Source organism: Pristiophorus japonicus, chromosome 22, assembly GCF_044704955.1.
Source record: "Pristiophorus japonicus isolate sPriJap1 chromosome 22, sPriJap1.hap1, whole genome shotgun sequence".
Classification (NCBI taxonomy): Eukaryota; Metazoa; Chordata; class Chondrichthyes; family Pristiophoridae; genus Pristiophorus; species Pristiophorus japonicus.
The window spans coordinates 50,945,755-50,970,995 of NC_091998.1; positions in this window are offsets into that span (position 1 = coordinate 50,945,755).

The following is a 25,241-nucleotide window of genomic DNA, read 5'->3' on the forward strand; positions in this document are numbered from 1 at the left end:
GTGGTGACCGTTGCACACCAGCCACCACACGGGCTCGACAGAGCTCGGCCTTTATCCAGTGGCAAGGATTGAACCAGGATGACTGGAGACCTGCTCTGCTGCACGGGCCTAGTGTGCACAGATATCGCAGTGTGGGCCGGCCCGTGCTGCCCCTGGGCCCTCGGCTCTTCTGGGCCCCGTACCCTCATTCACTGCATCTCCACCCACGATGTTCCAGGGCCCAGCTCCAGCTCTATTTATAGCTCCGACCTGCAGTAGTGTTCTCACACAGCTCGGGGCGGCCCATGATGTTCCAGGGCCCGGCGCTCCAGCTCTATTTATAACCCTGACCTTTGGTGGTGTTCTCACACAGGTCGGGGCAGCCCATGATGTTCCAGGGCCCCTATGTTGTACAAATGCAATGGAGGTGGTTTCATTCCCGGGTATGTTTTTACTTGGCCAAACATCTCGATTGCAGCTAACATTTCTGATGCGAGGCTGGGAGTGATTCCGAATGTTCATTAGCACTGGGATTGAATTCTGGTGGAGGCATCACAGAGAGTGTGGAGCCAAGGTTTCACTCACTCGCTGTATCTTTTGTGACTGCGGGCCTGATCCTAATTAAATCGCGATTAATGTTAATGTATTTCTCCCAAGGCTGGGAAGACATTAACATGGTTAACATTTTAACACAGCTGTCGGCTGTGGACTTTACTGCTGTAATATAAGCTATGGCCGATTAAGGGTAGATTTGTTCGAGTGATAATCTCCATTGCGGCAGTTGGTTCAGGACCCATTGCAGACATTGGCCCAGGATTTGCCGTCGGAGTCTTCTTAATAAGGGGCCGCCCATTTAAAACTGAGATGAGGAGGAATTTCTTCTCCCAGAGGGTCGTGAATCTGTGGAATTCTCTGCCCCAAAGAGCTGTGGAGGCTGGGTCACTGAATATATTTAAGGCGGAGATAGACAGATTTTTGACTGATAAGGGAGTCAAGGGTTATGGGGGAGCGGGCGGGGAAGTGGAGCTGAGTCCATGATCAGATCAGCCGGGATTGTATTAAACAGCGGAGCAGGCTCGAGGGGCCAAGTGGCTGACTCCTGCTCCTATTTCTTAAGTTCTTATGTTCAATCATTTCTACGAAAGTAACCGGTGGTCCCGGAGGTCCCACGACGTGAGGTCCTGGGGCGCTACGCGAAGGCCTGCATAGAGGCCCACGTAGCCCGGGAGCGTAAGGGTTCCGTACACATCCCTGGGATCACGTGGGCCGGCCCAACCTATCAGAGTCGGGGGAATCCCCATTCATACTCCTGTGAGTTCCCTCAATATGGAATCATAAGTATGAATGGGAATACGCCTAAAACACACTGAAAATGCATTTTTAAAAACACATCGCGTATTTCAAATTAATAAAAATGGAATTTAATTAATTATTTTAAACAAACATTTAATTGTTTGAAAAATAAATGTACCTATTTTAAAAGGTCTAAAAATAAACTTGTCTTACTTAACAGGATTTTAAATATTTAAGTTATGCTTTTCAATGTATTTTTCTGCACTTTAAAAGAATTACGTTGCAGAAAGCATACCTTACGCCTGCTTTTATCAGGCGTAAGAATTTCGCGGGCATTCGCCGGGCAGGGGTTGAGCAAATAGCCCAATTCGCCGCCCGCGGAAGCCCTTTACTTCCAGATGCGTGCGATCTGTCAAGAGGAATCAAGAGGGGCCCCCGCATAATCACCTCGTACGCGCCTGTGGGGAGCGCGATTTGAGACCAAAAAACTGTGGGTGCTGGAAATCTGAAATAAAAACAGAACGTTTTGGACAAACACACCAGGGCGGTCCGTGCCAGAAGGACAGAAGGTCAGGTTAATATTTCAGGTGTCGTCCCTTCGTCAAAACTAGCATCCCAGCTGAAGCACTGACCTGGTTTCTCAGGCACTGATGGACCTCCCGCGCTTTTCTCTGTTTTTAGTTAACGTCGGTTACCCTTAAATTCTAGCTCGCTGAAAGAGAAGCAAGTTTGAAAAAGATGAGTACATTAGGCGCTAGCAGATTTCAGAGGAATTACATTGCGTCCAAAGGAAGAAGGAGACTTGGACAATGCAGTGTGTATTGACTCATCCCAACAAAGCTGCAGTTGTGTCTTTATTGATTAACAATCTACGGCTGCACTTTGATAAGGTGATTAAGTGACCTATACTGTGTCAGCTGTGGCTCAAGGGGCAGCACTCTTGCCTCTGAACCAGAAGGTTATGGGTTCAAGTCCCACTCTAGGGACTTAAGCAGAAAATATTTAGCTGACACTCCCAATGCAGTGCTGAGGGAGCCCCGCACTGTCAGAAGTGCCGTCTTTCAGATGAGACGTTAAACCGAGGCCCCGTCTACTCTCTCTCAAGTGGACGTAAAAGATCCCGTGGCAGTAGTTCGAAGAAGAGCAGCGGAGTTATCCCCGATGTCCTGGCCAATATTTCTCCCTCAATCAACATAACAAAAACAGATTATCTGGTCATTATCATCATCATAGGCAGTCCCTCGAATCGAGGATGACTCGTTTCCACGCTGAAAAGGGATGAGTTCACAGGTGTTTCAGTGAAGGAACTAATATTCCAGATCCCGAACTACATCCTGAAGGGTGGAAGGTGCCTGTGCGTGGATTTTTTTTACATTGGGTGGCAGTTGAACACCAGCCACCACACGGGCTTGACAGAGCCAGGTCTTGGTCCAGTGGCAAGGGTTAACCAGGACGACTGGAGACCAAGCTCTGCTGCACGGGCCTAGTGCACACACATATCGAGTGTGGGCTGGCCCATGCTGCTCCTGGGGCCTCGCCTCTTCTGTGCCCCACTGCTGTTTGTGGGAGCTTGCTGTGCGCAAATTGGCTGCCGCGTTTCCTACATTACAACAGTGACTACACTTCAAAAGTACTTCATTGGCTGTAAAGCGCTTTGAGACGTCCGGTGATCATGAAAAGCTCTGCAGAAATGTAAGTCATTCTAAGTCATTCCAACATCATGCCATTAATGTTGTCCCAAAGCGTTATATAGTAACACAACTTTCAGCATTCCAAAAGAAAACTGAAATCATAGTCACTCATCTCAGGACCGGAGGAAAGACATATTCCTTCCTGGAATCTAGGAGGGAATCCCCTTTATTTTCTGAGTAGATTGATTTGGCAGCTAAACTTGTCCACCAAATCATTGGCAATTCAGCAACAAGCAGTTACAATTGACCAAGTAATCTCAAGTTCCAATCAAAGTGTCGGTTAAACTTTGAATGGCAAGGTTCTTCGAAGTGCTTGAGCCGATTGTGTCTGTGGAAAATGCTATCACTATCTGAAAAAATTGAGCAAAGATGTGGTTTGCTACTATAGTGTCAGCTGTGGCTCAGTGGGTAGCACACTCATCTCGGAGTCAGAAGGTTGTGGGTTTGCTTCCCACTACAGCACATAAATCTGGCTGACACTCCCAGTACTGTGCTGAGAGAGAGCTGCACTGTCGGAGGTGCTGTCTTTCAGATGAGATGTTAAACCGAGGTCCCGTCTGCTCTCTAAGGCAGACGTAAAAGATCCTGTGACACTATTTTGAAGAAGAGCAGGGGAGTTCTCCCTGGTGTCCCGGGGCCAATATTTATCCCTCAATCACCATAACAAAAACAGATTATCCAGTCATTATCACACTGCTGTTTGTGGGAGCTTGCTGTGTGCAAATTGTCTGCCGCATTTCCCACATTGCAACTGTGACCACACTCCTAAAGTACTTATGAGTGCTTCATTGGCTGTAAAGCGCTTTCAGGATGTCCGATGGCCGTGAAAGGCGCTATATAAATGCAAGTCTTTCTTTCTTTTACATATTATTGCAAAGCAGAATCAGAGAGTTTCAACGTCACCAATGTAGTGTAGCATTTTGTCAGGAAAATTATTTTTGGGATGATGTCAGTTTGGCATCTCGTTTCCAGACAACAGGAGTCTCAGTGACTCTACTGTTGCCGCTGACATCACCAGCCAAAGTTAGAGCAGGCAAAGGTTCAGAAACCAGTGTGCAAGAAAGCATCGACTGAAGGTCAGCCAGAAGAACACAAAAAAACGCGACACCTATGTCTCTCTTAATGCTCAGCCACAAAAAAGCTGAGAGGGTCGTGAATCCTGGCGGATAATGTGACACACTGGAAAGAAACAGGTTCAAGGTTCTGAGACAGCACAAATGTCAAAAATAATCCCAAGCACTGTGACAACCTCAACATCCGTATCAAGATTAGGATGAAGCTGTAATAATAGTACAGGCGTATTATTGAAGAAAGAAAGACTTGGATTTATATAGCGCCTTTCACGACCACCTGCCAAAACATGCATTGAACCGGCATCGACAGAAAGGCCAGCCAACAAGCCAAGACAAGAAGCAGTTGAGGTTGAAGTTTCCCAATAATTTGGACCAGCTGGAAACATGGATGTGCGAGCCAGGATCAGATTGCAAAACCTCATCTCTCCACGAGGCACTTTACTGCCTTCCAGCCCTAACATTGGCCCATAATTTACAGCCTCTCCAGATGCGTATGATGTGGATTACACAGGATTACATCAGCTATATGGCACAGAAACAGGCCATTCAGCCCAACCAGTCCATGCCGGCATTTTTGCTCCACTCAAGCCTCCTCCCATCTTTCCTCCTCTAAATCTATCCGCGTAACCCTCTATTCCCTTCTCCCTCATATGCTTGTCCAGCCTCCCCTTAAATGCATCGATACTATTCGCTTCAACCACTCCCTGTGGTAGCGAGTTCCACATTCTCACCACTCTCTGGGTAAAGAGGGCTCGCAAATGTGGGTTCTCGACCCACGATGCGCATGCCCTGAGAACCGGCTTTTGCGATCTGTCGAAATATCTTTGGACAGATCGCACGCATGTCCTATCGGCACTTGTCCAGCTTGATTGGCTATCAAGTGCTTTGGGATGTCCTGGGGGTTGTGAACGATCCAACATAAATGCAAGTTACGTGGATAGACTGGAGAAGCTGGGGTTGTTCTCCTTGGAGCAGAGAAGGTTGAGAGGAGATTTGATCGAGGTGTTCAAAATCATGAGGGGTCTGGACAGAGTAGATAGAGAGAAACTGTTCCCATTGGCAGAAGGATCGAGATCCAGAGGACACAGATTTAAGGTGATTGGCAGAAGAACCAAAGGCGACATGAGGAAAAACTATTCTACGCAGCGAGTGGTTAGGATCTGGAATGCACTGCCTGAGAGGGTGGTGGAGGCAGACTCAATCGTGGCTTTCAAAAGGGAGTTGGATAAGTACCTGAAGGAAAAAAAAGTTGCAGGGCTACAGGGAAAGGACAAGGGAGTGGGACTGGCTGAGGTGCTCTTACAGAGAGCCGACTGTAACCATTCTATGATTCTAAGTTCTTTCTTTCATCAGACTTGCCTCTGAAGGACATTGTAACATTTAGGAATAAGCAACAGGCCATCAAGACCAAACACGCCCATTTTGTTTTTCTCACCTACCCATCTTCTCACCTTCTGAACTCATCCAGTTCCCACTTTGATTTCTTCTTCTGCCGTACAGTGGTAGCAAAGCAAATCAAATGTCAATGTCTAAGTCGGATATCCAGGCCAAAGCTTCCGGTGTAATAGCGTGGATATCTTGTAGGCTGCCTGTGAATTCCCTCTGAGGGCAGTGCTCGATGATGTGCTCCAGGGTCTGATTAGGAGCTCCACAGTCGCATGATGGGGAGGCTTTAATCTTCCACCTATGGAGAAGGTGGCAGCATCGACCGTGACCGGTTCTGAGGCGGTTGATGGTTGTCCACTGTTTGCGAGGTAGGTTTGATCCTTCAGGTTGTACTGTGGGGTCCTCGATAAGGAATTAATTCCGTATGTCGCTGTTCTTCCAAGCATTTCACCGCCGGTCATCAAGGCTGAGGGGAGACTGCTGAAGATGAACTTATATTGTCTGCTTCAGTGGCCTTCCCCGGTAAGTTATTCCACAATGCTGCTGTAATGTATGCACCTGTGAGTATGCTGGTGCCTCCGTGCCTTTCAGTTCTGCGCGGAGGGGATTCCTGTACGGGCTGCTCTTGCACACTTCCCACGTTGCCATCTTCGTCTGCCGTCCGGACATGCCATGGTGCACCATCTTGCCATCCGGAGGTGGTGGGGATCCCCAATGGAGTGCACTCTACGCAGGAGTCCGCCCCTTATTTATCGGGGACTTGGCCTGGAGGGTGTTGCACGGAGCTGTCCCGTGCAAAAGTTTTTAAGTCGATTCACGGGCTCCCAAGCCATCTGCAATTTCTGCGGTCTGGAAGAATCCGTGTTCCACGTTTTTATTGAATGTGCGAGGTTGCAGCCCCTCTTCCAAGATTTGCTCCTCAAATTCTGGTTGCACTTCAGTCCCACGCTCCTGATCTTTGGGCACCCTGTGTGGAGGGGAGCGGGCAGGTCAGAAGGCCTCTTCGTAGGACTGCTCCTGAGCATGGCCAAGGGTGCCATCAGCCGGTCCAGGCATCGGGCGGTCGAGGGGGTCACTCAGCCCGACTGCCTGCCTCTCTTCCATGGTTACATCCGATCCAGGGTGTCCCTGGAGATGGAGCACGCGGTGTCCATCCGCGAGACGTGGGCGCCGGAGGAACTGGAGTACATCATCACCCCCGGCAACCAAATTTTACTTTGATTTTAATGTCTAAAGTTTAATTTGTTTGAGTTGTCAGTTTTAGTGCCCCCCCTCACCCCCTTTTAGCCAGGGGGCACGTGTATAATTTGTGTTTCTCGTGCCCTCAAAAAAAACAAGTTTTTGGATTGTGCCCCGCCCCCTTTAATCAGGGGGGCACTTGATTACTGATACAACTAAAATAGTTGTAGAGCTGGTGCATTGTGAGTGGCTTGGTCAGTCACATGACTTAATAAAACCCCAGTCAGTTGGGTCTAGGTCATCCATGATGAGGTATGCAGTTGTGAGCCTAGTGGATGGACTGGTAATGTGCAGTGTGATTGTTGAACCTTTGTTAATAAAACCAACTAGTTCTGTTGGCAATGTGTTGCTATGAATTCTTAAGCGAAGAACCAGCACACACATTACAGCGACCAAGTTTCGCCTCACGCCCATTCTCACTCCTAATTTCCCTTCTGACTCTTCAACTTCCCAACTTTTTAGCGACATCCGGGTCTTTGACCCCTTCACCACAGTGATCAATTTGCCTGGATCAACTCGAGGTTCCATCTGCATTTTTCAAGTGAAGGATACAGGACAAGTGGTCTATTCGTACTATGGGGACAACAAAAATGGCTGCTCATTAATCCAGGAAGCGTGCCTCAAATCAATGGGGTTGGTCCATGGATTACTTCAAAGTCCCTTAATGACAACATGATAGCTACAGTCTTAAGTATGGATTAATAGGAATGACATCTCATGATCGTCAAGGTTAGAAAGGCCCGGCAGTACAGAGTGACACTGGTAGCGGGCAAAAGGAATATAAATTTAGTTGGAATGATTGATTAGCGCACATGTGCAGTGAACCTGAATCACTGAAACACTTGTCATGATGGCTATAAATAAGATGGGAGGTCACAGAGAAATATGAGGCGAACTTTACAGAGTGCCACATTCCGGCAGCGGCTGTTTATTGCTTCGCTAAGCTTGTGTCGTACTGTTTTTTTTCCCTGCAAGCAGTTACAGATCAGGTTTACATGGATTTTACATGGACAAACAACATGGTCTCACCTTTCTGAGGATTTCTGAGCTGCCCAGCACAATCACATACAGCGGATTAATATGCAGTCAGTTTATGATCGTGTTCATTTGGCTTTTACTTCGCTGAACTTCCTGTTGCTTAACTAACTTTCAACCCAGTTAATTAAATTAATCCAGAATAAAAAGCTAGTACCAGTCATGAAACCATGAAACTACCGGATTGTCGTTAAAAACCCAATCCGGCTCACTAACGTCCTTTAGGGAAGGAAATCTGCTGCCATTACCCGGGCTGGCCGATATGTGACTCCAGACATGTGATAGTAATGTGGTTAACTCTTCACTGCCCTCTGAAATGGCCCAGCGAGACACTCAGTTGTAGCAATCCGCGACCAAAAACAGCGGTTCAAGAAGGCGGCTCACCACCACCTTCTCAAGGGCAATTAGGGATGGGCAATAAATGCCAGCCTTGCCAGCGACGCCCACATCCCAGGAACGAATAAATAAAAAAAGGAGAGTGTATGTCATTTGCCGCAATAACTGGAAACTCTATGTAAACGGGTCACGGCACAGCAGTCATTACGTCTTCACCGTGAGTTACATGCTTCGAAAGGGGCAGAGTTTGAATGAAGGAAAAGTTTACAAATGTAGCAAGAAGTTTTAGAAAGTGGTAAAGACAATAGAAATGCATCCGTTTTATTCCGAAATTATCCCCATCTACACACCCGATTTTCCAATCCCAGCTCCCTGCCGAAATGGAATTCCCCTGGGAGCGATTTTAACCCGGCTCGCTCAGCAAGAAACCTGGCGGGTGTCAGCGACAGCCTCGCAGGTCGCAAAGTGGGCCGACATCCGCTCGAGGGTGGGATTTAAAGAGGAGGTCACGAGCACCACCTTGGTGATTGTCCGGTCATTGTCACATAGCTGTTTGTGGGAGCTTGCTGTGCGCAAATTGGCTGCCATGTTTTGTACATGACAATAGTGACTACACTCCAAAAAGTACTTCATTGGCTGTAAAGCGCACTATTTCAGTGCCAATTAGGATGGGAAAATATAACAGGGTTCCTGCTCCTGATTGCAACCCTGCAATCCCTGCTGGAAGTCCATGGTGGACATTGAATGGGGATAGGTTCACTTAGCTGCGATACCCAGTCCACAGTCAAACAGTTTGCTAAATGTGAGGATCATGCATCTAAATTGGCCACTTGGACAAGACAACAGAGAGCAAATGCCCTGAGAATTATTCCCCAATAAGTTGACACCAGCGAGTCTTTTTTACAGAGTGATCATAGAAAGAAAGACTTGGATTTATATAGCACCTTTCATGACCACCAGACATCTCAAAGCACTTTACAGCCAATTAAGTACTTTTATTTAATGAGTATTCACTGTTGTAATGTAGGTTTAATATATGGCCTAAAACCTCCACTGAAAGCAAGAGGGGGAAAGAATGAAGTAGAGAGAAAGACTTGCATTTATATAGCACCTTTCACGACCTCAGGACGTCCCAAAGCGCTTTGCAGCCAATGACGTACTTTTGGAGTGTAGTCACTGTTGTAATGTAGGAAAAGCAGCAGCCAATTTGTGCACATCAAGCTCCCACACACTGCCATGTGATAATACCAGATAATCTGTTTATTTTGTTATGTTGATTGAAGGATAACTATTGGCCAAGACACCTGGGATAACTCCCCTGCTCTTCTTTGAAGTAGTGCCACGGGATCTTTTATGTTCACCGAGACAGCATTCGGTTTAACGTCTCATCCAAAAGACGGCATCTCCGACACTGCGCTGGGTGTGTCAGCCCGGATTTATTTGTGTTCAAGCCCCTGGAGTGGGACGTGAACCCACAACCTTCTGGCTCAGAGGCGAGGATGCTACCCACTGAGCCACAATAGTGTGAATTGGGTGCGAGGAAGGGTGACTGAGACCAGGGCACTGCTGGTCACTGCAGCAGGAAGACAGCTGGGTTGGTATTCTGAGAGATCTGATGGGTTCAAAGGCTCTCTTCATCAATGCAGCTTATAATCCTTCGAGGACTTCAGCAGAAGAGGAGCGGGCAGTAAAAATGTAAGAAATAGGAGCAGGAGTCGGCCATTTGGACCTCGACTTGGCTCCGCCATTCAATATATCATGGCTGATCGGATCTTGGGCTCAGCTCCACTTCCCCACCCACTCCCTTGACTCCCTTATCATTCGAAAATCTGTCTATTTCCACCTTAAATATATTCAATGACCCAGCCTCCACAGCTCTATGGGGCAGAGAATTTCAAAGATTCACGATGCTCTGAGAGAAGAAATTCCTCCTCATCTCAGTTTTAAATAGGAAACCTCTTATTCTGAAAATATGCCCTCTAGTTCTAGATTCCCCCACGAATGGAAACATTCTCTCTGCATCTACCTTGTCGAGCCCCCTCAGGATCTTATACGTTTCAATGGAGATCACCTCTCATTCTTCTAAACTCCAGTGAGTACAGGCCCAACCTGCTCAACCTTTCCTCATAAGTCAACCTCTTCATCTCAGGAATCAACTCAGTGAACCTTCTCTGAACTGCCTCCAAGGTAAAAAAAAGATTGAATATACAGCAAGTATATCCATTGTACATCTTGTTTTGTGGATGTTATGACAGGGTCACGGGCAGTAACCTCTGGTGAACACAATACTGCACACTCGTTCGTTCGAATGGCTTCACAAACAAAAACTGCCACATCAAAGGAACATCGTCACCATTGACAACTGCTTGGGGAAACAATGTCAGAACATAAGAAATAGAATCAGAGCAGGAGTAGGCCATACGGCCCCTTGAGCCTGCTCTGCCATTCAATATGATCATGGCTGATCCGATCATGGATTCAGGTCCACTTCCCTGCCCGCTCCCCATAACCCCTTATTCCCTTATCGGTTTAGAAACTGTCTTAAATTTATTCAATGTCCTGCTTCTACAGCTCTCTGAGGCAGCAAATTCCAAAGATTTACAACCCCCTGAGAGAAGAAATTCCTCCTCATCTCAGTTTTAAATGGGCGGCCCCTTATTCTAAGATTATGCCCTCTAGTTCTAGTCTCCCCCATCAGTGGAAACATCCTCTCTGCATCCACCTTGTCAAGCCCACTCACAATCTTATACATTTTGATAAGATCACCTCTCATTCTTCTGAATTCCAATGAGTAGAGGCCTAACTTACTCAACCTTTCCCCATAAGGCAACCCCCTCATCTCTGGAATCAACCTAGTGAACCTTCTCTGAACTTCCTCTAAAGCAAGTATATCCTTTCGTAAATATGGAAACCAAAACTGCACGTAGTATTCCAGGTGTGGCCTCACCAATACTGTAGCAAGACTTCCCTGCTTTTATACTCCATCCCCTTTGCAATAAAGGCCACGATTCCATTGGCCTTTCTGATCACTTGCTGTACCTGTATACCAACCCACATATCTCACCTGGAAGAAGGCTCACATCGCCCTCATACAAGTTCGCTCAAAGCTTCTCTGGCGCATTATCTTTAACTGTGAGATTATGGTCCGCATCTTCAAATCCTTCCATGGCCACACTGCAAGCAAGAGAACAGGGGGTAGAAGTTATGCTGCAGCTCTACAAAGCTCTGGTTAGACCACACCTGGAATACGGTGAGCAGTTCTGGGCATCACAACGAAGGAAAAATATAATGGCCTTGCAGGGAATGCAGCGTAGGTTTATGAGAATGATACCTGGACTCCAAAGGTTAAATTATGAGGAGAGATTACACAAACTAGGGTAGTATTACCTGGAATTTAGAAGGTTGAGAGGTGATTTGATCAAAATTTTCAAGATATTAATGCGAACAGATAGGGTAGATAGAGAGAAACTATTCCCGCTGGTTGGGGAGTCTAAAACTAGGGGCCATTGCCTAAAAATTAGAGTCAGACCTTTCAGGAGTGAAATTAGGAAACACTTCAACACACAAAGGGTGAGAGAAGTTTGAAACTCTCTTCTGCAAATGGCAATTGATGATGGGTCAATTGTTAATTTAATCTGAGACCAATAGATTTCTGTTAACCAAAGGTATTAAGGGATATAGAAACATAGAAAATAGAAAATAGGTGCAGGAGTAGGCCATTCAGCCCTTCGAGCCCACACCACCATTCAATAAGATCATGACTGATCATTCACCTCAGTACCCCTTTCCTGCTTTCTCTCCATACCCCTTGATCCCTTTAGCCGTAAGGGCCATATCGAACTCCCTCTTGAATATATCCGATGAACTGGCATCAACAACTCTCTACGGCAGGGAATTCCACAAGTTAACAACTCTCCGAGTGAAGAAGTTTCTCCTCATCTCAGTCCTAAATGGCTTACCCCTTATCCTTAGACTATGTCCCCTAGTCCTGGACTTCCCCAATATTGGGAACATTCTTCCTGCATCTAACCTGTCCAGTCCCGTCAGAATTTTGTATGTTTCTATGAGATCCCCTCTCATCCTTCTAAACTCCAGTGAATACAGGCCCAGTCGATCCAGTCTCTCCTCATATGTCAGTCCTGCCATCCCGGGGCAAAGGCGGGTATATGGAGTTAGGTCGCACATCAGCCATGATCTCAGTGAATGGTGTAACAGGCTTGAGGGGTTGAATGGCCTCCTCCTGTTCCTATGTTGTTAATCTCTTCTAGTTGGGCATTCCTGCACATAATCTCCACTCCTCCAACACCAGTCTGCTTCTTGTTCCCTGCTCTCATTGCTCCACGAGCTGAAGCCACAACTTCAGCTACAATACCCACCAGTCTAACCACCACCCCTTGACATTCAACGGCATAACCATCGCCAAATCCCCCACCATCAACATCCTGGGGGTCACCATTGACCAGAAACTTAACTGGACCAGCCACATAAATACTGTGGCAACAAGAGCAGGTCAGAGGCTGGGTATTCTGCAGCGAGTGTCTCACCTCCTGATTCCTCAAAGCCTTTTCACCATCTACAAGACACAAGTCAGGAGTGTGATGGAACACTCTCCACTCGCCTGGATGAGTGCGGCTCCAACAACACTCAAGAAGCTCGACGCCATCCAGGACAAAGCAGCCCACTTGATTGGCACCCCATTCATCACAGAGAGTCGGGATAAATGGTTCATTCTCTGGTTGGCAACCAGTAACTAGTGGGGTGCCGCAGGGATCAGGGCTGGGACCCCAACTATTTATAATCGATATTAATGACGTGGAAGAAGGGACTGAGTGTAACGTAGCCAAGTTTGCTGATGATACAAAGATGGGAGGAAAAGCAAAGTGTGAGGAGGACATAAAAAAATCTGCAAAAGGACATAGACAGGCTAAGTGAGTGGGAAAAAATTTGGCAGATGGAGTATAATGTTGGAAAGTGTGAGGTCATGCACTTTGGCAGAAAAAAATCAAAGAGCAAGTTATTATTTAAATGGAGAAAGATTGCAAAGTGCCGCAGTACAGCGGGACCTGGGGGTATTGTGCATGAAACACAAAAGGGTAGTATGCAGGTACAGCAAGTGATCAGGAAGGCCAATGGAATCTTGGCCTTTATTGCAAAGGGGATGGAGTATAAAAGCAGGGAAGGCTTGCTACAGCTATATAAGGTATTGGTGAGGCCACACCTGGAATATTGCGTGCAGTTTTGGTTTCCACATTTACGAAAGGATATACTTGCTTTGGAGGCAGTTCAGAGAAGGTTCACTAGGTTGATTCCGGGGATGAGGGGGTTGACTTATGAGGAAAGGTTGAGTAGGTTGGGCTTCTACTCATTGGAATTCAGAAAAGTGAGAGGTGATCTTATCGAAACGTATAAGATTATGAGGGGGCTGGACAAGGTGGATGCAGAGAGGATGTTTCCACTGATGGGGGAGACTAGAACTAGAGAGCATGATCTTAAAATAAGGTTCCGCCCATTTAAAACAGAGTCTAGGAGAAATTTCTTCTCTCAGAGGGTTGTAAATCTGTGGAAGTCACTGCCTCAGAGAGCTGTGGAAGCTGGGACATTGAATAAATTTAAGACAGAAATAGACAGTTTCTTAAACGATAAGGGAATAAGGGGTTATGGGGAGCGGGCAGAGAGGTGGACCAGAGTTCATGACCAGATCAGCCATGATCTTACTGAATGGCGGAGCAGGCTCGAGGGGCTGTATGGCCTACTCCTGTTCCTATTTCTTATATTCTTATGTTCTTAAACATTCACTCCCTCCACCACCGGCGCACCGTGGCTGCAGTGTGCACCATCTACAAGATGCACTGCAGCAACTCGCCAAGGCTTCTTCGGCGGCACCTCCCAAACCCACGACCTCTACCGTCTAGAAGGACAAGGGCAGCAGGCGCATGGGAACACCACCACCTCCACGTTCCCCTCCCAGTCACACACTATCCCGACTTGGAAATATATCGGCCATTCCTTCATCGTCGCTGGGTCAAAATCCTGGAACTCCCTGCCTAGCAGCACTGTGGGCCCAATTTTCCCCAGCCCCTTTTTTCGGCGGACTTACCCCAAATGCGTCGACTTTGCGCGCTGCAAACGGCGCCGAAAAAAAGTGGCCCCATCCTGCCCACCCTGCCGAGTCTCCCGTGTCTTAGCGCGGCGTACATAGTGCAGTGGGGGGCGGAGCAACAGCCCAGCGCAGAAAACACTGCCGGCAGCTGCGCACATGCGCAGTGGAGTCTGCGTGCATGCTCCTCGCCCTCCCAGCGTGTCATGCAGGCTGTGAGCACGACCCGATGCTCGCAGCCCCTATCTCCGGCCAAGTGGCCTCCCGCACCAGCCGGCCGGCCCACTGACTTGAGTTTTATTTTTTATTTATTGATGGTTGTGCTTTGTTTAGTGAGGAGAGTTTTGATTGCAAGGGGGGTGGGGGGAGGAGGAGAGTTTTGATGGGGGCGGGGGGAGTTTAAAAAAAAACTTATTTCTGGCATAAAAGTAGGACTTCTATTTTTTATTTGTTATTGACTGATTGCTTATTACTTTTTGGGCTTTGTTTAGTGCTTTGTAAGTCTTGGTGCTTTAAATGTACTAACCTGCTCCGAATTCTTAACTGCCCGCAATGTTTTTCAGAGCTGGCCACATACGCTGACCTAAGTGGATTTGGAGTAAGTTTTAGCTGGCCAAAGTGGCAGAAATTGCCAAAACTGGCGTAAGTGTCTGGGAACGCCCCCTTTTGAAAAAAAAATTCAACTAAAAAAAAATCGTACCTACCTGAGTTACTCTGGAGCAAGTTTATTCGGGAAAGTGACATTTTTAACTTACGCCAGAAAAACCAACTTACTCCAAAAAAATTGGAGCAAGTCATGACCAAAATTGGGCCCTGTGGGAGCACCTTCACCACAAGGACTGCAACGGTTCAAGAAGGCGGTTCACCATCACCTTCTAAAGGGCAGTTAGGGATGGGCAATAAATGCCGGCCTTGCCAGCAACGCACACATCCCGTGAACAAATTTTTTTTTTAAGTCCCAGAGGATAGGCATGTAGCGGCTGAGTGAGCAGGCATCACAACCCCATCCCTACGGTGCGCCCACACTCAATCACAGGAGCTGCACGGGCTCGAGAGACTGAGATGAAGGAAGAAATATTAGAGGGAAAATATCCTAAAAGAAACATGGTTTGTTTTTGTCATCTCAGTTTCCTCCAGCCTACTGTTTATTTCCACTTTTGGGAGGTCACAAGGTTATCAATTCAACAATCAAATGTCACTGACTCCAGTGTGCTGAACTGCACATACTTCTCTTTCACACAGACAAAGTTCAGCCGACTGGAAACTTTGCACCGTTTTCATTTTTTCACTTAGCCTGCTGACGGCTATTGTGTTACTGTCAAACGCAAGCATTTCAAACGAATTGCACCCTCTTTCTTTGGGTCTGTCACCACAAACGTTTGTAGAGGACCCAGACAGACACGAGATTACACTTGACAGGTCGAGCTGGGGTCCAGTGCCCGCGGGTGAAGGGTGGCCCCCTTCTACCTTCTCGAAGCGGCCCATGCATCACGTGCAAGCCAAAAGCAATGAGCGCAAAAGTCACGGGTGTGATGTATTAGCTTCATGCGTTCTCTGCATAACAATTCATAGCAACACATTGCTATCAAGAACTAGTTGGTTTCTTAATAAAAGGTTTAACAATCACACCGCACATTGCCAGTTCATCCACTAGGCTCACAACTGCATACCTCATCGTGGATGACACAGATCCAACTGGCTGGGGTTTTATTGAGTCTTGTGAACATCACGTGACTGGCTAAGCCACTCACAACTCAACAGCTCTACAACTTTTTTGAGTTGCACCTGTAAATCAAGTGCCCCCTGATTAAAGGGGGACTCTAAAACCCTAAAACACAATAAACAAATTAAACTTTAGACGGTAATCTTAAATCAAATTAAAATTTGGTTGCCGGGGGTGATGATGCACTCCAGTCCCCCCGGCGCCCACTTCTCGCGGAAGGTTGCGAGCGTACCGGTGCTCCATCTCCAGAGACACCCTGGCACGAACGTAGCCGCGGAAGAGAGGCAGGCAGTTGGGCTGAATGACCCCCTTGACCGCCCGCTGCCCGGACCGGCTGATGGCCCCCTTGGCCAGGCCCAGGAGCAGTCCTACAAGGAGGCCTTCCGACCTGCCCGCTCCCCTCCGCACAGGGTGGCTCTACAAATATTACAACAGGGGCATTCAAATAAATTGTTTTTTTTCCATTGTCTTTGGCACTATTCAATAAAGAGCAGAGAAGTTCTCTCCGGTGTCCTGGCCAAATATTTATCCCTCAAACAGCACCTAAACTAGATTGTAAAAAGACAGATAATGCTAGAAATACTCAGCAGGCCAGGCAGCATCCGCGGAGAGAGAGAAACAGAGTTAGGGTTTCAGGTCGACAACCTTTCTTGTCTGGTCAAATATACCATTGCTGTTTGTGGGAGCTTGCTATGCGCAAATTGGCTGCCTCGTTTTCTACATTACAACAGTGGCTGCGCTTCAAAAGTGTTTCATTGGCTGTAAAGCGCTTTTGGGGCATCCTGAGGTTGTGAAAGGCGCTATATAAATGCAAGTCTTTCTTTCTCTTCCCGTCCCCGATCGACCCGATGTGTATTTCTAGCATTTTCCATCTCAATTTGCAACATTTGATGCGTTACACGTGGATGTGTGGTCTCAATCCGGTGGAGAATTTCATCCAGCACAGCCGCTACAACAACAACAACTTGTATTTATATAGCGCCTTTAACATGGTGAAACGTCCCAAGGCACTTCACAGGGTATTATGAGATAAAGAATTTGACACCAAGTAGAAATTAGCGCAGGTGAACAAAAGCTTGGTCGAAGAGGTTGGTTTTAAGGAACATCTTGAAGGAGAAAAGAGAGTTTGAGAGGTTTAGGCAGGGAGTTCCAGAGCTTGAGGCACAGGCAACAGAAGGCACGGTCGCCAATGGTTGAGCGATTAAAATCAGGGATGTTCAGGAGGGCAGAATTACAGGAGCACAGACATCTCGGCGGGGGGGGGGGGGGGTTGTGGGGCTGGAGGAGATTAGAGAGATAGGGAGGGGCGAGGGCCATGAAGGGATTTGTAAACAAGGATAAGAATTTTGAAATCGAGGCGTTGCTTACCCGGGAGCCGATGTAGGTCAGCGAGCACAGGGGGTGATGGGTGAGCGAGACTTGGTGCGAGTTAGCACATGGGGCTGCTGAGTTTTGGATGACCTCAAGTTTACGTAGGGTAGAATGTAAGATGCCGGCCAGCAATGCATAAGAACATAAGAAACAGGAGCAGGAGTAGGCTATACGGCCCCTCGAACCTGCTTCACCATTGAATACGATCATGGCTGATCCGATCATGGACTCATATCCACTTCCCTGCCCGCTCCCCATAATCCCTTAATCCCTTATCGGTTAAGAAACTGTCTATCTCCGTCTTAAATTTATTCAATGACCCAGCTTCCACAGCTCTCTGAGGTTGTGAATTCCACAGATTTACATCCCTCTGAGAGAAGAAATTCCTCCACATCTTAGTTTTAAATGGGCAGCCCCTTATTCTAAGATCATGCCCCTCGTTCTAGTCTCCACTATCAGTGGAAACATCCTCTCTGCATCCACCTTGTCAAGCCCTCTCATAATCTTATACGTTTCGATAAGATCACCTCCCACGAGTGCGTTGGAGTTGTCAATTCTGGAGGTAAGAAAGACACGGACACGGACAGCCGAGTTGAATGAGGCAACATAGAATCATAGAAACATAGAAAATAGGAGCAGGAGTAGGCCATTCGGCCCTTCGAGTCTGCACCGCCATTCAATATGATTATGGCTGATCCTCTATCTCAACACCATATTCCCGCTTTTTCCCCATACCCCTTGATGCCTTTTGTGTCTAGAAATCTATCTATCTCCCTCTTAAATATATTCAGTGACTTGGCCTCCACAGCCTTCTGTGGTAGAGAATTCCACAGGTTCACCATCTTCTGAGTGAAAACATTTCCCCTCATCTCGGTCCTAAATTTCCTACCCAGTATCCTGGGACTGTGACCCCTTGTTCTAGACTTCCCAGCTAGGGGAAACATCATCCCCGCATCCAGTCTGTCCAACCCCATCAGAATTTTACACGTTTCAATAAGATCCCCTCTCAATCTTCTAAACTCTAGTGAATACAGGCCTAGTCGACCCAATCTCTCCTCATACGACAGTCCTGCCATCCCAGGAATCAGTCTGGTGAATCTTCGCTGCACTCCCTCTATGGCAAGTATATCCTTTCTTAGGTAAGGAGACCAAAACTGCACACAATACTCCAGGTGTGGTCTCGCCAAGGCCCTGTATAACTGTAGTAAGGCATCCTAGCTCCTGTACAAGGGGTCACAAATATAAATTGCATAACCCCTCAGGCACATTTCACAGCTTTAACAGTGAGATTTATTCTCTATTTTCTATTCATTAGCCATGTCAGTAAAGCCTTAATTACACAGAGAGATAGGGCAGCACTCTGGGATCTTTAATGAAATACACGGAAAGCAGATTGTATTCTACTATCCGGCAGTACAATCAAAAGTAAATTAAAAAAAATGTACCAATGCACACACACATATCACATGCCGCATAGGTGAACGCATTATGGATTATGGGGGTGGGGTGGGGGGAGTTTTAGCCCCCAAAAATAGGTGGTTTGGGGTCAGCTGGGAGGTTAAAGAGTAACAAATCTGAATCCTGACCCCAACCCGCCCACTTCGGGTTTTAAAGGAGGCAGGACAGGGAGTGGGCAGCCAACCTGTATGCAGGAGGTGGGTTGGTAGCTTAGCTATTATAATGAGGCTCCGTACCTCATAGTGATTCACCATTTAAAATTTTACTGTTGGGCGGGCAGGCTTCCCTGGCCTTGGGTAACCTGTCAGCTCGAGGGAGGCGGGGAAAGTTGGATCCAGGAGGTCAGTGCCTTTCCTACTGCTCCTAATTTCTGTGTTTTTATGTTTCTATGTACTCAAATCCGCTTGCAATGAAGGCCAACATACCATTTGCCTTTCTAACTGCTTGCTGCATTTACATCATAAGCAGCCCCTCGGAATCGAGGAAGACTTGCTCCCACTCCTAAAGTGAGTCCTTTGGTGGCTGAACAGTCCAACACGAGAACCAACAGACCCTGTCACAGGTGGACAGACATTTTGTCCGGGGAAGGGGAGGGGGGGTGGGACTGGTTTACCACACGCTCCTTCCGCTGCCTGCGCCTGACCTCTTCACACTCGCAGCGTTGAGATTCGAAGAGCTCAACGCCCTCCCGGATGCACTTCCTCCACCTGGGGCGGTCTTCGGCCAGGGTCTCCCAGGTGTCAGTGGTGATGTCGCACTTCACCAGGGACGCTTTGAATGTGTCCTTGTAAGGTTTCCGCTGCCCACCTTTGGCTCGTTTGCCGTGAAGGAGCTCCGCATCGAGCAGTTGCTTAGGGAGTCTCGGGTCTGGCAATGCGGACTAAGTGACCTGCCCAGCGAAGCTGATCGAGTGTGGTCAGTGCTGCACGTTTGCTTTCAATGACTGGTGCACAAGGACACCCAGGTCCCCCTGTACAGCCACACTTCCCAAGCCATCACCATTTAAATTACTGAACTGATCTGCTTGCAGCGAGGAGGAATGATCATGCTTAATGTGGGCTGCTGGCAAAAAGTGACCCCGGCCGCGACCGGCTTAATTACCACCCAATGAAGCGCCAGCAACGATGTGACAACAACATGACACACAGCCCGGAGCATGCGCTGCCTGCTTACAGTGTCGACCTCGCTCCTTTTAAAAGGCCACTGATGTCACGCTTTGAATGTTTTCCGAGCCTAATTTCCAGGAGGGGATCTTTAACGAGTTTATTTTAATCAGCTCAGCGGGGGCGTTCCTGTCGTCACTTTCACACCTCATTACAGTGAGCTACTACCCTGCTGTGACATCTCGAAAAAAACCGGAGCAGCGTATAATTTACCCTTTTGATCTTCCAATGCACCCGAGCCCGCAGCAGGTGGTCCCCTTATTCAGCATTCTCCCCATACCTTTCGCCCTCTCCTCCTCGCTTATATGGTGTTTTTTTTAGTCCGTCCACGCGATACTGTCGGTCCATCTATGGGTCCGCATCTGGTCAAGTGATCTCTTCGAATCACTATGAGTTTTTTTTTTCGAACGAAATGTTCCGATATCATTTAGCACACAACAACAACAACTTGTATTCATATAGCGCCTGTAACCCAGTGAAATGTCCCGAGGCGCCTCACAGGAATATTACGCAGTACAAATTAGACACCCAGCCGCACAAGTAGAAATTAAAGCAGGGCTTGGTCAAAGAGGTAGGTTTTAGGGAGTGTGTTGAAGGAGGAAAGAGAGGCAGAGAGGTTTAGGCAGGGAGTTCCAGAGCTTGGGGCCCAGGCAACAGAAGGCACGGCCACTGATGGTTGAACAATTACAATCAGGGATGCTCAAGAGGGCAGAATTAGAGTGATATGTCCTTACTATACAGTATAAATGCACACGAGGCCCATACTTGAGAGAAGGTCACTCTGTGACCAGTTACCTTTATTACCAAGACCTCAAGTGATGAAGGTGGGTGGAGCTTCCCCTTTTATACCTGAAAGTCCAGGTTAGGAGTGTCTCCCACAAGTTCAACCCCTTGTGGTCAATGTTCTCAAGGTGTACAACTTAGGTCAGTTTATACATGGGTTACAATGATAGTTGAATACATGACATCAACTGCCCCCCAAAGTCTGAAAGGGATCACAGGTTAAGTCTCTGGTGGTTTACGCTCCCTTGTAGAGTGCCTGAGTTGGGGCTCCGGTTGTTGGGAGCTGTCCTGAGTGTCTGCTGTTTGCGGTGCCTCAGGCCTGTCCCGAATGCCCACAGTGACTGGGCTCTCCTCCACTTGGTTCCAGTGTTCGGTCACCTGTGGTGGAGTAAACTCTACAGCGTGTTCTTCCTCTGCTTCTTCTATGGGGTTGCTGAACCTCCTTTTAGTTTGATCCACGTGTTTGCGGCAGATTTGTCCATTGGTAAGTTTAACTACCAAAACCCTATTCCCCTCTTTGGCAATCACAGTGCCTGCAAGCTATTTGAGCCCTGCAGCGTAATTATGAACAAAAACAGGGTCATTGACATCAATACATCGCGCCCTCGCACTCCTGTCATGGTAGTCACATTGTGACTGACACCTGCACTCACAATTTCTTTCAAAGTAGGGTGTATGAGGGATAACCTGGTTTTGTGCGTCCTTTTCATTAGCAGCTCTGCAGGTGGAACCCTTGTGAGCGAGTGTGGTTGGGATCTATTGGCCAACAGGAGGCATGATAAGCGGCTTTGTAGGGAACCCCCTTGGATTCTGAGCATCCACTGTTTGATTATCTGCACTGCTCGTTCCACCTGACCGTTTGAGGCCGGCTTGAACGGTGCCGTTCTGACATGGCTGATTCCATTTTGATTCCATTGCCTGCCATGAAGTTCTGGAATTCAGTGCTTGTGACACAGGGGCCATTGTCGCTGACCAAGACATCCGGTGGACCATGGGCGGCGAACATTGCCCGTAGACTTTCTACCGTGGCAGAGGATGTGCTTGAATTTAAAATGGAACACTCAATCCATTTGGAGTAGGCGTCTACTACAACCAAAAATATTTTTCCCATGAAAGGACCTGCGTAGTCCACATGGATGCGTGACCATGGCTTGGCGGGCCAGGACCAGGGGCTAAGGGGGGCTTCCCTGGGTGCGTTGCCCAGCTGAGCACCTGCGAACACAAAGTTCCAGGTCTGCATCTATCCCTGGCCACCAAACGTGTGACCTGGCAATTGCCTTCATCATGACAATGCCCGGGTGCGCATTGTGAAGTTCTCTGATAAACACCTCTCTGCCCATCTGGGGCATGACTACGCGGTTTCCCCACAGTAGGCATTCGGCCTGAATCAAGAGTTCATCCTTGCGCCTATGAAATGGTTTAAATTCCTCAGGGCATGCCCCATACGTGGCTGCCCAGTCCCCATTCAGGGCACATTTCTTAACTAAAGACAGTAGCGGGTCTTTATTTGTCCAGACTTTAATCTGACGGGCTGTCACAGGTGAGCCTTCGCTTTTGAAAGCTTCAACAGCCATGACCATCTCAGCATCATGCTCAGTTGTCCCCTCAGTGGTGGCTAGTGGGAGCCTGCTGAGTGCATCGGCGCAGTTTTCAGTGCCAAATTGTGTAATCATAGGCGGCTAACATGAGTGCCCACCTCTGTATGCGGGCCGATGCATTCGCATTTATGGCCTTGTTGACAGCCAAAAGGGACGTTAGGGATTTATGATCTATCTCCAGCTCAAATTTCCTGCCAAACAGGTACTGGTGCTTTTTTTTTACTGCATATACACATGCTAGCGCTTCCTTTTCTACCATCCCGTAGCCCCTTTCTGCCTGGAACAGACTTCTAGAGGCATAAGCTACCGGCTGTAACTGACCATTGGCATTCACATGCTGCAACACACCCCCGACCCCATAGGACGCGTCGCACGTTAGAAGAAGTTTCTTACACGGGTCAAATAACGTTAACAGTTTGTTGGAGCATAACAAGTTGAGTGCTCTATCAAAAGCCCTTTCCTGGCTGTCCCCCCAGACCCAATCGTGACCTTTGCGTAGGAGCACGTGTAGCGGCTCTAACAGCGTGCTCAATTTGGGAAGAAAGTTACCAAAATAGTTCAGGAGCCCCAGGAACGAACACAGTTCTGTTGTGTTACGGGGCCTGGGTGCTCTCTGGATCGCTTCCGTTTTGGACGCAGTGGGTTTGATCCCGTCTGCTGCTACCCTCATCCCCAGGAATTCTACCTCTGCAGCTAAGAAGACGCACTTCGCCTTTTTCAGTCGCAGCTCTATCTGGTCCAGTCTGCGTAGCATCTCCTCCAGGTTGTGGAGCTGTTCTTCAGTATCGTGACCCATGACAAGGATGTCATCTTGAAAAACCACTGTCCTTGGAATCGACTTGAGGACGCTTTCCATATTTCGCTGAAAGATCGCGGCGGCCGAACGAATCCCGAACGGACATCTGTTATACTCAAACAACCCCTTGTGTGTCGTGATGGTGGTCAGCTTCTTCGACTCATTCGCCAGCTCCTGGGTCATGTAAGCTGAGGTCAGGTCTAATTTTGAAAAAAATTTGCCACCGGATAGCGTCGCAAAGAGGTCCTCCACTCTCGGTAGCGGGTACTGGTCTTGGAGTATCGCCACATATCCTGACCCACCCATCTGCCTTGAGCACCGGCACGATTGGGCTCGCCCGGTCACTGAATTCAACTGGCGAGATGATGCCTTCCCTCAGCAGGCGGTCCAATTCGCATTCTATCTTTTCCCGCATCACGTACGGCACCGTTCTGGCCTTGTGGTGTACTGGCCTGGCGTCCGGATTTATATGAATCACTACCTTGGCCCCCATGAAAGTGCCAATGCCAGGTTGAAATAATGAGTCAAATTTGTCCAGGACCTGTGAGCATGATACTCGCTCCACAGAAGAAATTGCATTGACATTGCCCCATTTCCAGTTCATGACAGCAAGCCAACTGCTCTCCAGTAGTGCGGGACCGTCCCCTGGGACAATCCAGAGTGGCAACCTGTTCTCCGAATCTTTGTGGGTCACGACTACCTAGAACCGGAATGATCTCCTTTGTATATGTCCGTAGCTGTGCGTCAATCAGCAATAATTTTGGCCTCCTGGCCTTGGACACCCACAACTTGTCGAACTGTTTGATACTCATCAGGGACTGGCTGGCCCCCGTGTCTAGCTCCATTAATACTGGGATGCCATTGAGGAGCACTTTCATCATTATCGGTGGCGTCCTGGTATATGAACTGTATAAGTGCTCCACATGAACTCACTGAACTTCAGCTTCCAGCGATTTCCGCCAGTATTCATTTGGCCTCGTAGGGCTTACATCGGGCCCGTCCTCCTCATACATCATCCTGTCTGCAGGCTTCCTGCACATACGCGCCAAGTGACCGCTGACATTGCAGTTTCTGCAGGTATATTGCTGATACCTGCAAGCTCTGGCTGTGTGTTTTCCTCCACACCTCCAGCATGAGCTGGAGGCCCCGTTGTTGGAAACAAAAGGTCCATTACCAGTCGATCGTCTCTAACTGTCTCTGTAACTGTCCTTAAGCGCATCATTAACAGGTGTTGATGGCCCCATTACTGGCCGCATTGTCCAGTGCGATGGCATGAATCGCCATTCAGCTAGCCATTGTCTCTGTTGAATTCCCCCTTTAGGTTCGACTGCATGCTGGGGCATGTCCGATTGCCCTTGTCTGCCTAGAGAACTGCATGCCACATTAACAATGTTGGCTCCCTGGTCGTTTGCTGCATTTGAGCCAAGATTTTTGTCATACATCATTCTGGTCTCTTCCTCCCCTGAGATAAATGTCTGGGCTATCAGAGCCGCCGCTTCCAGGGTCAAGTCTTTGGTCTCAATCAGTTTCCTGAAAACCCCAGCGTGCCCGATGCCCTCAATAAAAAAGTCTCGCAGCATCTCCGCTCTGCATGCATCTGTGAACTTACATAGGCTCGCCAGTTGCCGGAGATCTGCCACGAAGTCAGGTACGCTTTGCCCTTCTCGCCACCGGTGCGTATAAAACCGGTGTCTCGCCATGTGCATGCTGCTCGCCGGTTTAAGGTGTTCCCCGATCAACTTACTGAGCTTTTCGAACGTCTTGTCCGCCGGCTTCTCTGGCGCTAGAAGGTCCTTCATCAGGGAGTACGTTCTGGATCCACAAACCGTCAGGAGATGAGCCCTGCGTTTGTCGGCCGAATCCTGTCCCAACCATTCCTTAGTGACGAAACTTTGCTGTAGTCTCTCAATAAAGTCATCCCAATCATCACCAACACAGTACCTCTATTCTGTGCTGCTAGTGCCCATGCTCGCGTGGTTTAAATCCCAGTTTCTCGTCGCCAATGATATGTCCTTACTATACAATATAAATGCACAAGAGGCCCATACTTGAGAGAAGGTCACTCTGTGACCAGTTACCTTTATTATCAATACCTCAAGTGGTGAAAGTGGGTGGAGCTTCCCCTTTTATACCTGAAAGTCCAGGTTAGGAGTGTCTCCCACAAGTTCACCCCCTTGTGGTCAATGTTCTCAAGGTGTACAACCTAGGTCAGCTTATATA